Consider the following 13569-nt stretch of genomic DNA (forward strand, 5'->3'; position numbering starts at 1 on the left):
TGAGGGAATTTGAAAAATGGTAGATGCAGGAAGGGCTTTCTTAGCTTCTTCCAAAGCAGGTCACAAGGCCCTCATGTGAGAGGTGCTCTCCCTACACCTGGAGGAAAGGAGCATCCTTTTCACTGAGGACAGATTCATGACAGAGAAATAGGAATGAACATGTCAAACCTGGCCCTCTTTCAGTGTTCTCTACCTCAGGGAATGGTCCCGTGGCCTACTTCTTTGCCTGCCTTACCAGACCTGTCTCCCTTTCATTCTCAGTGCTCCAGTTCCATGTCTTCTTTCAGTTTCTCAATGTCCTTCTCCACCCTTGCCTCAGTGCCTTTGCATGTACTCTTTCCTCTTCCTGGAGTTCACCCAGGTAACCATTACTCAGCCTTCCAATCAGGCTCAAACTTGACTTCCTCAGAAGAGCTTCTTTGACCCCATAAGCCAGATCATGGGCCTCAGCTTTCGCTCTTAGAGTTCTCTGTATTTTTCCTTCCTAGCACAGCACAGGTTGCAGTCCTGTGCTCTACATGCCACATTAAAACTGGCCCATGGGGCCCAGTCCTAGCCACAGGGTCACTCTCAGAGATATGAACTCAAGGTAAGTAATTAAAAGCAATTGAATTTGTTACCGAAACCAGAGAATATCAAGGGGATCCAGTTAATGATTCACACTACACTTTAGAACTTCACTTCTGCCCTTCCTCTTGCCCTCAGTCACACTTTGCATTACAACCCCAAGAACCTTCCCTCCAGCTGCTGGTGTGCACCCTGGGGTCACAGCACTGGTGTTGAGTTCTGGCTGCACCACTTATGAACTCTGTAACCTAGTGAAAGTTACCTTAACTTCTTTATGCCTCAGTTTCCATGTTTGTTAAGTAGGGAGAAAGTCAGTACCTCTCCCAGTGTTCGGGGGGGGGGGGACTGTAAGCGATAATGCTAGCAAGCTGCATTGAACTGTTTCTGAAACATAATAACGTGGCCAATAAAAGATATAAAAAGCAATAGTTTAGATAAATTCCTCGTAGTGCTATTATTGCTGGGTCATAAGGTAGTTCTATTTTTAATTTTTTGAGGAACTCCACAGTTTTCCAGAGCAGCTGTACCAGTTTGCATTCCCACCAACAGTGCAAGAGGGTTCCTGTTTCTCCACATCCTCACCAACATCTGTTGTTTCCTGAGTTGTTAATTTTAGGCGGTATCTCAGTGTGGTTTTGATTTGTATTTCCCTGATGATGAGTGATGTTGAGCATCTTTTCCTGTGTCAGTTGGCCATCTGGATGTCTTCTTTGGAAATGTGTATATTCATGTCTTCTGCCCATTTCTTCACTGGATTATTTGTAATTTGCAAATAATCTTCTCCCATTCCGCCGGTTACCTTTTAGTTGTGTTGATTGTTTCCTTTGAAGTCCAGAAGCTTTTTATCTTGATGAGGTCCCAGTAGTTCATTTCTGCTTTTATTTCCCTTGCCTTCGGAGACGTGTTGAGGAAGAAATTGCTGCGGCTGAGGTCAAAGAGTTTGTTGCTTGTTTTCTCCTCTAGGGTTTTGATGGTTTACAGAAGTGCTGATTTATAGGGGCACATGTACCCCAATGTTTATAAAAGCTATTGTTTACAATAGCCAAATTATGGAAAGACCCCACATGTCCATCACTGATGAATGGATACAGAAGATGTGGTTTATATATACAATGGAATACTAAATGACAATGAGAAAGAATGAAATCCTGCCATTTGCAGCAACGTGGATAGAACTGGAGGGTATTATGCTAAGTGAAGTAAGTCAGTCAGAGAAAGACAGATATCTCTTTTCACTCATATGTGGAACTTGAGAAACTTCACAGAAGACCATGGAGGAAGGGAAGGGGTAAAAATGGTTTCAAACACAGAGGGAGGCAAATCATGAGAGACTCTTAAATACAGAAAACAAACTGAGGGTTTGAGGGGGGTGGGGGAAGAGGGAAAAATGGGTGATGGGCATTGAAGAGGGCACTTGTTGGCATAAGCACTGGGTGTTGTATGCAAGTGATGAATCACGGGAATCTACCTCAGAAACCAAGAGCACACTGTATGCGCTATATGTTAGCTAACTTGACAATAAGTTATATTTTTAAAAAAAGAGCAAAAACAAACAAACAGACAAAAAAGAAATAAGACCAAAAAAAGCAATAGTGTAAACATTTTAATTTTTGATTAAATTATTTCTATCTACTTCTTTTCTTTCTTTCTTTCTTTCTTTCTTTCTTTCTTTCTTTCTTTCTTAAAATAATTTTTTTAATGTTTATTTATTTTGGGGAGATAGAGAGAGAGACAGAGTGGGGAAGGGGTAGAGAGAGAGAAACACACAGAACAGACTCCAGGCTCTGAGCCTGTCAGCACAGAGCCTGAGGCAGGACTCAAACCCACAAAGCACAGGATCATGACCTGGGCCAAAGGCAGACACTCAACCGACTGAGCCCCCCGGGGTGCCCCTCTTTCTTTCTTTTTCTTTCTTCCTTCCTTCCTTCCTTCCTTCCTTCCTTCCTTCCTTCCTCCCTTCCTTCCTTCCTTTCTCCACAAGTTGCTTGTCCTTAATTCTAAAATCTCGTCTCTCTTTCCCCATTAACTACATCTGGCATCACGACAGCTCAGGAACTCAGCTGACGGAGAAAGGATTCTTGTTGGCATGGGGCAGGAGAGGGAGTGAGTTGGGAGAAGATTAGAAGACAAAAAAGGAATTCTCTTTGATGGTTGAAAGAATGAAGGAAATTACAAATATTGTAATTAACAACTTTCTCTATTTTCCATCCATCATACCTCCTATGATTGATTATTATATAGCATCCTGCACTGGGCTAGGCTTTAGGAGGGCAGAATCTGTGTTTCTTCGCCTCACCCTTGTATCCACAGTTCCTGGAACATAAGAGGTACTCAAATGTCTGTAAATGAATAAATGGGGGAGGTCAAGATGATCAAATAGAATCATGCTGATGAAGCACTTTATACAGTGCCTGGCACATACTCATTCTTGGTATTCTTCTATTATTATTTCTCCTTTAACATCCATTTGCTTCTCTGTGAGAAATTCCCCCTGTGCCAGTTTTATACCAAAGTTCAACCAAAGTTCATCCTCAGGGCCCTTTCTCAGGAAGCCTTCCCAGAACACTCCTGGAGTAGGGGTCTCACTCAGGTGCTCCCACAGCATGCTGCACTGCTCCCTAATACAGGATTAGCCTCTACCATATCTCTCTCTTCACCAGATTGTAAACTCCCAGGGGGCAGTGACCATGTCGTATTTGACTTGCAATCTCCAGTGCCTGGCACGCTGCTGGAAACATAGCAGGTATTCAATAGATGTGAAATGAATATTATTAAATCACAGTTTTGGGGCGCCTGGGTGGCGCAGTCGGTTAAGCGTCCGACTTCAGCCAGGTCACGATCTCGCTGTCAGTGAGATCGAGCCCCGCGTCAGGCTCTGGGCTGATGGCTCGGAGCCTGGAGCCTGTTTCCGATTCTGTGTCTCCCTCTCTCTCTGCCCCTCCCCCGTTCATGCTCTGTCTCTCTTTGTCCCAAAAATAAATAAACGTTGAAAAAAAAATTAAATCACAGTTTCTCTTAGATCTGTTGCAACATGGTTTCCATTAATCCCTTTGTGAAACTTGGGAAATGCTAGTTTCATTAGTAATATTTGCAAATCCTCTCTTAGAGTTGCATTACTTCAGCATATGGCTGATATCATTCATTCAGTGTTAAATCTTTCTAGTTTCAGAATGAAATATGATATGCTCTGATGATCCTGTTCCCAAGTGTGGGAAATCCGGTCTCCCCTCTGCTCTGACTAACCCTTTTAACCTGGCTTCTGAGAGCTCAAATACATGGAAACACAGAGTTGAAAGGCTTTTCCTTCTCCAGTGGGTTGCCTAAACTACCCATAGCTAATGGTTGTTGAACATATTTTCAAAACGCTCCAGTGATGATAATGACAGAGCTTAATCACCTTTGCAGCTGAGTTCTGCCTTAGGTCAGAGAAACCCTCTTGTTGCATTCTAATCCAATTTTGTCTGGTTTTCATCTCTATAGAGATGGAGAAAAGCCAGCTAGCACCGTCCTCCAAATAAATGGTCCTGTTCTTGAGGAAAGTTATTAAATCAGTCCTTGCTGGTAATTTTCAAGGCGAAGCCAGTTCAATGTTTTTAATTTTTTCTCACGGGTTTTCTTTTCCATTGTTTTAATAATTTCTGTTGCTTCTCTTTGCACCTTTTCCAACTCCTCTATGGATCTCTCAAAATTTAGAAACCAAAACTTGGTTTGACACTAATAAGGGTCTGACCAATGTTAAATATAGAAAAAATTGTAGGTTCTCAGCCTTTGTATGTCTTACCATCAGTGCCTGTCAGGGCAGGAGAATACCATTAATCCAGACATCACTAAAAGCATCATTTGTGATATTCTAGAAGAAGGTTGAACAAGGATTTGGCACTTAAAAAATATCTTTGCTTTACAAATAACATAAAGGGAAGCACAGGAGGATATTTAAAATGTTCACAACAATATACTATTTCAAGCATTCATTAATGAAAAATAATCAACATCACACATTATAAGCTGTTTTTAACTTTTTACCAAGCCAATTTACCTAAAGAACTTTTTTAATATAATTTTTTTGATGTTTATTTATTTTTGAGAGAGACAGAGAGAGCAAGGATGTGGGAGTGCAGGGGAGGGGCAGAGAGAGGGAGACACAGAATCCAGAAGCAGGCTCCAGGCTCTGAGCTGTCAGCACAGAGCCCAACATGGGGCTCGAACTCATGAACTGCAAGATCATGATCCAGGCTGAAGTTGGACTCCCAACTGTCTGAGCCAACCAAGTGCCCCTTACCTAAGGAACTTTTTAAAGCATTGGCTTGGTAGAGCAGATTGCATTTCTGTGAGTATTTGGAAAATGATGCTGCATTTTGACCCTCAAATATATTTTTGTACTTTAGAGTTTTATTAATTCAATTGCCTTTCGAATTTCTTATAATTTGTGAAGATTTGTGAAAGATTGTTTCCCAGAATAGACTTTCACATTCTCAGTTCCCTTGTTTTGCCTAGACATCAGATCTAGTGGAAAAGGCTAGCTAGCACGTGCTGCGATCCTTCTGGAAAGGAGGTTGGGTGTGAGGCTGTCCATGTGTACATTTCCACTGTTCTCAACCGCTGTCCATCCATCTCCTTATGGACTTATAATTCCCAGGTGGATAAGAAATGGGTCCGGAGACCACCAGCCTCTTTTCTGTAAGATTGCTGATTCTTGCCACAGATTTCTAAGTTTCCACCTTAATTTCTTTTGTTCTTCTGAGCATGACTCTCAAGGACTACTCCCTATTACTTAATCCCTCCCTATTCTTATAAAAACATTTCTATATAAATATATCATATTATGAAGGCTTTGTTTGGGTTTGTGAAATAACTTCTTTAGATGTGTTTGCCCTTAAGTCGCGTAGATTCTGCTTAGTTTAGATTTTCTTTTAGTTCCCCTATAAGCAGAGTCCTGCCAAGCATTTGGGTGCAGTGTTCTATTTGGGAAGTTATCCCAAAGAGCAGGAGGAAGGGAAAAGAGAGAGTGGGCCAGGGAAGGAGAAAAAGTTGATGGAAGCGTGTATTATCAAGGTCTAGCTTCAGGCAGAAATTTCTGAGATTTAAGGACCTCTGAGGAGCATACAGAATTCCTCCTGGGATTGTCTCCTGAAGGACAGGAGGCCAGCGTGTTTGTCCATCAGCACAGAGCACAGACCCTTTACCTTATCAAATATTTCATATCATGAACTGGAATGATATATAAGATTTCTTGGAAGAAGTGGAGCCCCTTGACAGGAATATATGTGCCATGATGAGGCTCCTAATTAACCTCTAATTGCAATGGAAATTGAAATTTGGGGAGCAACTTTCAATCCCTTTGGAATTAAAAAAAATCAGCTTTAATATGAATCTACACCAATTTGAGGGTACCTTTGACAACAATGCCATGGAAATAAATCTCTTTTGCCTCCTCCGCCAGTGTCGGCATAAGGAGCAAGAATCAGGCAGAAACCAAAAATGTTTAGAGAGTCCCTGGGGAGAGAACACAAGAGCAAGCTCCACAGAGCAGGTCAGTCTGAGATCCAGGGATCTCACAGGGGCTCAGCTGGGTAACCTGGATATGCTACTGATTCCATGCAACTGGGGCACCATATTTATTTGAGAAGGAACATTTTGTTATAGTCACATGATGAGAATACTTTTCATTAGATGGGGTGTCTGGGGGTGGCTCAGTCAGTTGAGCCTCCGATTCTTGGTTTTGGCTCAGGTCACCATCCCAGTGTCGAGGGATCGAGCCCTGTGTCGGGCTCCACACTGAGCATGGAGCCTAGTTAAGATTCTCTCTCTCCCTCTTCTTCTGCCCTGTCCCCTGCCTTCTTTCTATCAAATGATAAAAAAAAAAGAGAGAAAATATTTTTTCATAAGAAAAGGTGTTAGATGTATTTGTGTAATTAGAGCAAATTGACCAGTCTGTACTAGTGGTTTAGAGTTTTGTGTGTAGAGGGCTGGTCAGTGTCTCAATTTATTCTCAGACAGTATTCTCAAATCTTTTTGGCCATGACCCACAATAAGGCAAACATTTTATGTGATGACTCAGTAGACACATATACAAATATATAACTGAAACAACTCAGATCTATTCTATTCTATTCTATTCTATTCTATTCTATTCCTCTATCTATCCTACTTGTTCTACTCCACTTTTTAAAATGCTAGTCTAGATTCACTAAATTGTTTATGTGACCTACCAGCAGTTCACAAAGTGCAGTTGGAAAAATGCTGCTCTAGGGCACCATAGCTTTGCACTCACAATCCCTCAACTGAATTGTTTCCTTTCATGTCATAAATCAATGTACATATAATTTGTTTCCTACTATAACTGTGGAATTGGTTTCCTTTCCAGCCTTTTTCCTCCCACCAGCTCTTTTTCCTTCAGCCAAGAGTGTTATAATGTAGGATATATTGTTTGGATGCACTGGAAACATTTCTAAATTCTTTGGTAACTCATTCTAAAAAGGATAAGCTGTAAAACCTACAAAAGAGCATCCTGGATCAGGATTCTTTAGATTGTAAGCAACAGAAATCTTGCCTCAAGCTGTCTTAAATAATATAGCAATATAATACCTCATAGTGAGGAAGTTCAACGCTAGGCTTGGTTGACTGAGTGGTTCACTGATGTCACCGAGGATGCTGGTTTTTTCCATCTCTCAACTCTGTCAATTTCCAAGCTTCATCTTCAGGCTGGTATCAAGATGTGCAGATGCTCCAGGTATCACATCCAGGAGCAACTACATCCACAGGAAAAAGAGCGTGACTCTCTCCTGTTGTTCTTTTATGGAGAAGCTCCCAGGAGATGTCTTGTCATTTCTCATTCATGTGCCTATTCCTAAATCAGTGACTGGCAAAGAAGATGTGATTACCCTTAAATCAATTTACAGAGGAGACAGAGATGCCTGCACAATTACCTTAAATCCTCCCTTTTTCTTATCTCCTTATCTAATTTCTCTCCAAATCTTGATGATTCCACCTCTAGATACATCCGGAATCAGGCCACTTTCCCCCATCACCATTACTACTACCCTGGTCCAAGCTGACAACTTTGCTGCCTGGATATTTCCAGAGCCTTCAAATTGCTTTCCCTTCTGCCTCTCTTCACTCTCCCCTTCGTTTTCTTCTCGTCACCAAGTAACCTTGTCAAAGCAGCAGGTCAGATCAGATGTCTCCTCTGCCCAGAACTCTTCCATCTCCTTCAGAGACATTCAGAAGGGGCTTGCCTTCTATGGGGGATAGGGATACACCCAAACCAGTTAAATCGGTAAAATACGTAGTATGGTGGATGGTTGTAAGTGTTAAGGATAAAAATGAAGTGGTTCCTTGGCATCATGAGGTTTGTATTCTTTATTTTTTTAATGTTTATTATTTTTTTTTGAGGGGGGCGTGCAGAGAGAGAGGGAGACACAGAATCTGAAGCAGGCTCCAGGCTCTGAGCTGTCAGCACAGATCCTGACGTATGGCTGGAACTCATGAACCATGAGATCATGACCTGAGGCAAAGTTGGACGCTTAACTGACTGAGCCACCCAGGTGCCCCACATTCTTTTTTTTTTTTAATGTTTATTTATTTTGAGACAGAGAACACAAGAGAGTGGGGGAGGGGTAGAGAGAGAGAGAGAGAGAGAGAGAGAGAGAGAGAGAGAGAATCCCAAGCAGGCGCCACACTGTCAGGGCACAGCCCAACGCAGGGCTTGATTGCGGGAGTCCAGCTCCAGCAGGTCCAGGGGTTCCCGAAGGATGAATGGCGTCAGCGAAAAAGTGAAAATAAAACAAAACAAAAATAAAAATGGACACAGACAACAGCAGTGTGTTGAACTGGCCGATTTATTGCAGTAAACGTGGCATTATATTCGCTAGTGATTTCCTTGTAACATACGTCATCTATGTTTTTCTAACATTACCCAATTCTAAAATTGTTCCTTTGTATAATCACCCAATAAGGAATAACTTGATTGTTTTGTCATAACGTTCCCTCCTGCCCTTTGCTTCTTGATTAATTTCTTTTATTGTTTTTATTATGTATCTACATTTATCTATAATTTATAAAGTATTTGCTTTGCTGTTTTCACGAAAGGCCATTTATCTCTCAACATCTCAAGTGGAACAGTTACAGGGACACGACCTCTTAGTTGTTTCCCTGAACCATTCGTGGTTTTAAAGAACAAAAGGGTTTGCCTGGGTCCGAGGTGCCAAGAAGGGGGCCAAGAGGGCCTTAGAAACCCACGCCTTATACATTCTCAGAGAGACAATGCACCTAGGAACCAATGAACCATTCTGTAGCTTTAACCGACTAGGTTCAATCATCATCTGGAATGCCTCCTGGGGGCCAGGTGGGCCTAGGGGTCAGAGTGACCTGTGTCCATAGATACACTCCTTAGTTACCGGAGTGGGGCTTTCGGATCCATATGTCTCTCCTTCGTTGGCCGCCTTTGCTGGCAAATGCATGAGGCTATCCTTCCTGTAAGTAGAGGAGTCTCCATGGGGATGGCAAGGGCCAAACGTAAGGCCGCACAATTTCTTGCGGAACCTTATTTTCTTCCCTAATGGTTCTTTTCAGGGGCCTGCCGAGGGCAATTCCCCAACAGACAATAACCCAGGTAGTTTTAAGGCCGAATTACCTAAAAGCAGGAGTACAAGAAGCTTCACTGTCGGCGGGCCGCCTTGCAGTCACCAATACGTCCACAGCCCGGGCTTTGCCACACAGGCTGGGTAGCTTGGCTTCCAGCACTCAATCCCACGAACCATGAGATCATGACCTGACTGAAATCAAGAGTTGGGGGCGCCTGGGTGGCTCAGTTGGTTGGGCGTCCAACTTCGGCTCAGGTCATGATCTCACGGTTCGTGAGTTCGAGCCCCGCGTCGGGCTCTGTGCTGACAGCTCAGAGCCTGGAGCCTGCTTCACATTCTGTGTCTCCCTCTCTCTCTCTGCCCCTTCCCTGATCATGCTGTGTCTCTCTCTGTCTCAAAAAAAAAATAAACATTAAAAAAATTTAAAAAAAAGAGTTGGATGCTTAACCAACTGAGCCACCCAGGTGCCCCAAAAGCTTTGTATTCTAACAGATGTGAAAGGCCTGTTACGGAGTAGGCCCCTGATATGTGATAGCTACATTAGTTACGGTTTCACTTGAAAGTGGCAGAAACCTAGTTCATACCAAATTGAGCAAATCAGGACAAATGCAAAAGCAGGCATAGCTTCAGGCACAGCTGCATTCAGAGGCTCAAACACATCACCAGGAGCCAGTCTCTCTGTCCCTGTCCACCAGGCTTTTCACCATATTGGCTTCATTCTCTGGTACATTGTCACCCAACAGGAGCAATGATGGATACAATGGCTCCAACTAACATCCTAGTATTGTAGCAGCCTGGTGGGTAAAGCCTATCACAAAAGTTCTAGCCACATTTCAAACCACATTTTGAAAAACATGGCAACATGGCCCCAAATAAATTTTTTTTTTAATTTTTTTTTCAACGTTTATTTATTTTTGGGACAGAGAGAGACAGAGCATGAACGGGGGAGGGGCAGAGAGAGAGGGAGACACAGAATTGGAAACAGGCTCCAGGCTCTGAGCCATCAGCCCAGAGCCTGACGCGGGGCTCGAACTCCCAGACCGCGAGATCGTGACCTGGCTGAAGTCGGACGCTTAACCGACTGCGCCACCCAGGCGCCCCCCCAAATAAATTATTAATGAGACTCTTAAATACAGAGAACAAACTGAGGGTTGATGGGAGTGGGAGGCTGGGGAGGATGGAGAAAATGAGTGATGGGTATTGAGGAGGGCACTTGTTGGGATGAGCACTGGTGTTGTATGTAAGTGATGAATCATGGGAATCTACTCCTGAAGCCAAGACTACACCATATACACTCTATGTTAGCTAACTTGACAGTAAGTTATTAATGTTTATTTATTTTTGAGAGAGAGAGAGAGAATGAGTGGCGGAGGGGCAAAGGACAGAGGGAGATACAGAATCTGAAGCAGGCTCCAGGCTCTGAGCTGTCAGCACAGAGCCTGATGTGGGGCTTGAACTCACCAACCATGAGATCACGACCTGAGCCAAAATCAGACGCTTAACCTACCGAGCCACCCAGATGCCCCTTGACAGTAAATTATTTTTAAAAAGTTTTTTAAAGTTTTTACAAAAATGTTTATTATTTTTGAGAGAGAGAGAGAGAGAGAGAGAGAGAGCAAGTGGGGGAGGGGCAGAGAGAGAGGAGACAGAGGATCCAAAGTGACCTCCACACTGACAGCAGCCAGCCCAGTGTGGGGCCAAACTCATGAATGGTGAGATCATGACTTGAGCTGATGTCAGACACTTAACCGACTGAGCCACTCAGGAGCCCTAGACAATAAATTATTAAAAAAAAAAATCTGAACGTCATTTTCCTTTTCTGTAAATTGAAGGTATTCATAATAATACCTATTTCACAGATAACTGTAAGAAAAGTTTGCTTGATGTATCTAAAGGCAACTTGCATAGGATTTGGCTGAAAGTACACACTTAACTATTTACTCATCATTAATTTGTTTTCAGATGTGAGTGACTTAATCATAACCACTGCCTTAGAGACCAGAAATCAACAACTCTTATCAGTGCTTAAAATTAGCACTTTGTCATATATTATCCTGACCTGTGACTATTTCTTGAGAACAATTTCTTCAGTTATACTGCAAAGTCTTCCTTGTGAAGTAAAGCAGATGAGTTTGGAATCTGAAAAGACAGTGTTCAAATCCTGCTCTGCCACTGAATTTTGTGGGGCATTATACAACTGAGCTACCTTCCATGATGTTCAATTTGGTGACTTGTAAAGTGTAGATAGTGATACCTACCTCACTGGGGTTGCAGGAAGGATGAGATGGGATGGTACCGTTTCCTTAGCGCCATGATGGGTTCCATATGTAGTAGCTAGCAGCCTATGATGGTGTCCACCACATAGCGACTATTGAGTTAACGCACACTTGGGTTTAGACACACATTCTAGACCCCCAGGTTTGGTGGCCCGTGCCTGAACTCTTGGGGCAGCTCTGCTTCCACAGGTATTTCTGCAAACTTCTTCTTCTTTTTTTTTTTAAGCTTATTTATTTACTTTGAGAGAGAGAGAGAGAGAGAGAGAGAGAGAGAGAGAGTGCAAGTGGGGAAGGGGCAGAGAGAGGGAGGGAGAGAGAAAATCCCAAGCAGGCTCCATGCTGTCAGCGTGGAGACTGGTCCAGGGCATGAACTCACAAATGTGAGATCATGACCTGAGCCGAAATCAAGAGTCAGATACTTAACTCACTGAGCCACCCAGGCACCCCTCCTCAAACTCAGTCTTAAGAATTTCCTTAGACACTTCGTTCTGAATAGTCAGGGTTTCAAGATACTTCTGTGGTTTAATAACTATCCAAAAAGATGTAATATTACTCTAGCTTTTCTTAAACTAAATTCTGTCCCACACTAATAATTACCCTTCTCTGTCATTTCCCTCATATGTTGCACATAATTATCTTTTTTTCTCAAGTAAGACTGTTTCCAAAGGGGCTCTGGGGTAGACAGGGGTAGGGGACTTGTGCACCTGACTTCTCCTAAGCTTTTGGTTTAGGAGAAAGCATGAAAGGGTAGCTCTGAAAAGGAGAAGTGATAAGGTGACACATTTAACGCAATATGCCCTTGTGTGTGGAAGGGGCTGGTGTCCCCAGGTGGAAAAGCAGCACATTTTGGCATCAGCTGGTGGTATTGCCATCCTCTCCTCCATTCACTACGTTTCTCTTTTTGTCAACTTTGTTTGACTCAAAAAATATTCGGTGAGCTTGTGTTATATACCAGGCTGTGTGCTGGCTGTGGGGCAAGGCCCACACTCTGCCCTGAAAACACATAGTATTCTTGGAGAAGTGACTGGCTGTGGACAGAAGGGGATTCCAGTGGGAGGGGCCTGGAGTGAAAATGGGCGTGGTTGGTGGTCAGTGAACACAGCTGTAGTCTGACTGGAGTCCATGGACATGCAGAAAAGGGCGCATGACAGAATAGGTTGGACGGTGGGATGGGACCATATCACATGTTAAGGAGTTGGGACGTTCATAGCACAGATCCCCCCAGAAGGGTATCAAAAACCATCTATTGCCGTCCTGCACCATCCCGGCCATTTCAAGAGTGAAGCTGAGCAAAGAGGCCAAAAAGACACCGCAATAGCTCTTCAATGGCATCTTCGAGGGCACCGAGTTCACCATCTGCTGGGCTTCCTCCCTCTTGTGATTTACTTGGACTTTAAGAGGAATACAGATCCTGAAATGCCCGAACCAATTGTTTTGAGCCTACTTTGGGGATAAAGGACTATTTGATCATCTGGATTTGAAAACAATGAATAGGAGCAACATGGAAAGTGTATGCTCCATCAATCAGATGTTCACAGCTTGGATGGCACAGGGATCTTTGCAGCAGCATCTGTGACAGAATGGAACCTCTACTGACTTATTTATGATAGACTTTATCAAAACAAATATTTTTAACAATGAAAAGACAAAATAAAAAAAAAACTACCCAGCTTCCTTGTCTTTAGGATAATCAGGAATTGTCTCCGTTTTAGTAGTGAAGACACTAAGGTTCAGAGATGTTAAATGACTTTTCCAAGGTCACACAGCTCCCATGGGCATGAAGTAGCTTCCATAACCATATCTTTAATAAGGCTCTGTTCTAAAAGGGAGCATCAATGTGAGTTACAATGAGATTTTCATTACCCAGTTGACCAATAAACTTCATAAATAATGACAACTATAAATATTTTAGTATTTCTTCTAATATATTTGCACTCAGCTCAGGGAAAAATAATCTAAACAGAAACACTATTTAGATTTCATTCATTCATAAACACCCGAGCACAGGGCTAGAATTCTTCAATGAAGAATAAGCAGTAGGTTATTTCTCTTCTACTTGTATGCACACTAATAATAGAGTCTTAAAATGAGTTCTGTGGTCCATCAAGGTAATAAAACCTATCTATTTTGACATTGAGCTGCCC

The 13569-nt window shown here is 42.7% G+C and overlaps 1 pseudogene; it reads left to right on the forward strand.

Moving 5' to 3' along the window:
* The first annotated feature begins 539 nt into the window (after positions 1 to 539).
* LOC121038242 (mitochondrial import receptor subunit TOM7 homolog) lies at positions 540 to 12880 on the forward strand (annotated as a pseudogene).
* Positions 12881 to 13569: the final 689 nt, after the last annotated feature.

Source organism: Herpailurus yagouaroundi, unplaced genomic scaffold (genome assembly GCF_014898765.1).
Source record: "Herpailurus yagouaroundi ecotype Mexico unplaced genomic scaffold, PumYag 28, whole genome shotgun sequence".
NCBI lineage: Eukaryota > Metazoa > Chordata > Mammalia > Carnivora > Felidae > Herpailurus > Herpailurus yagouaroundi.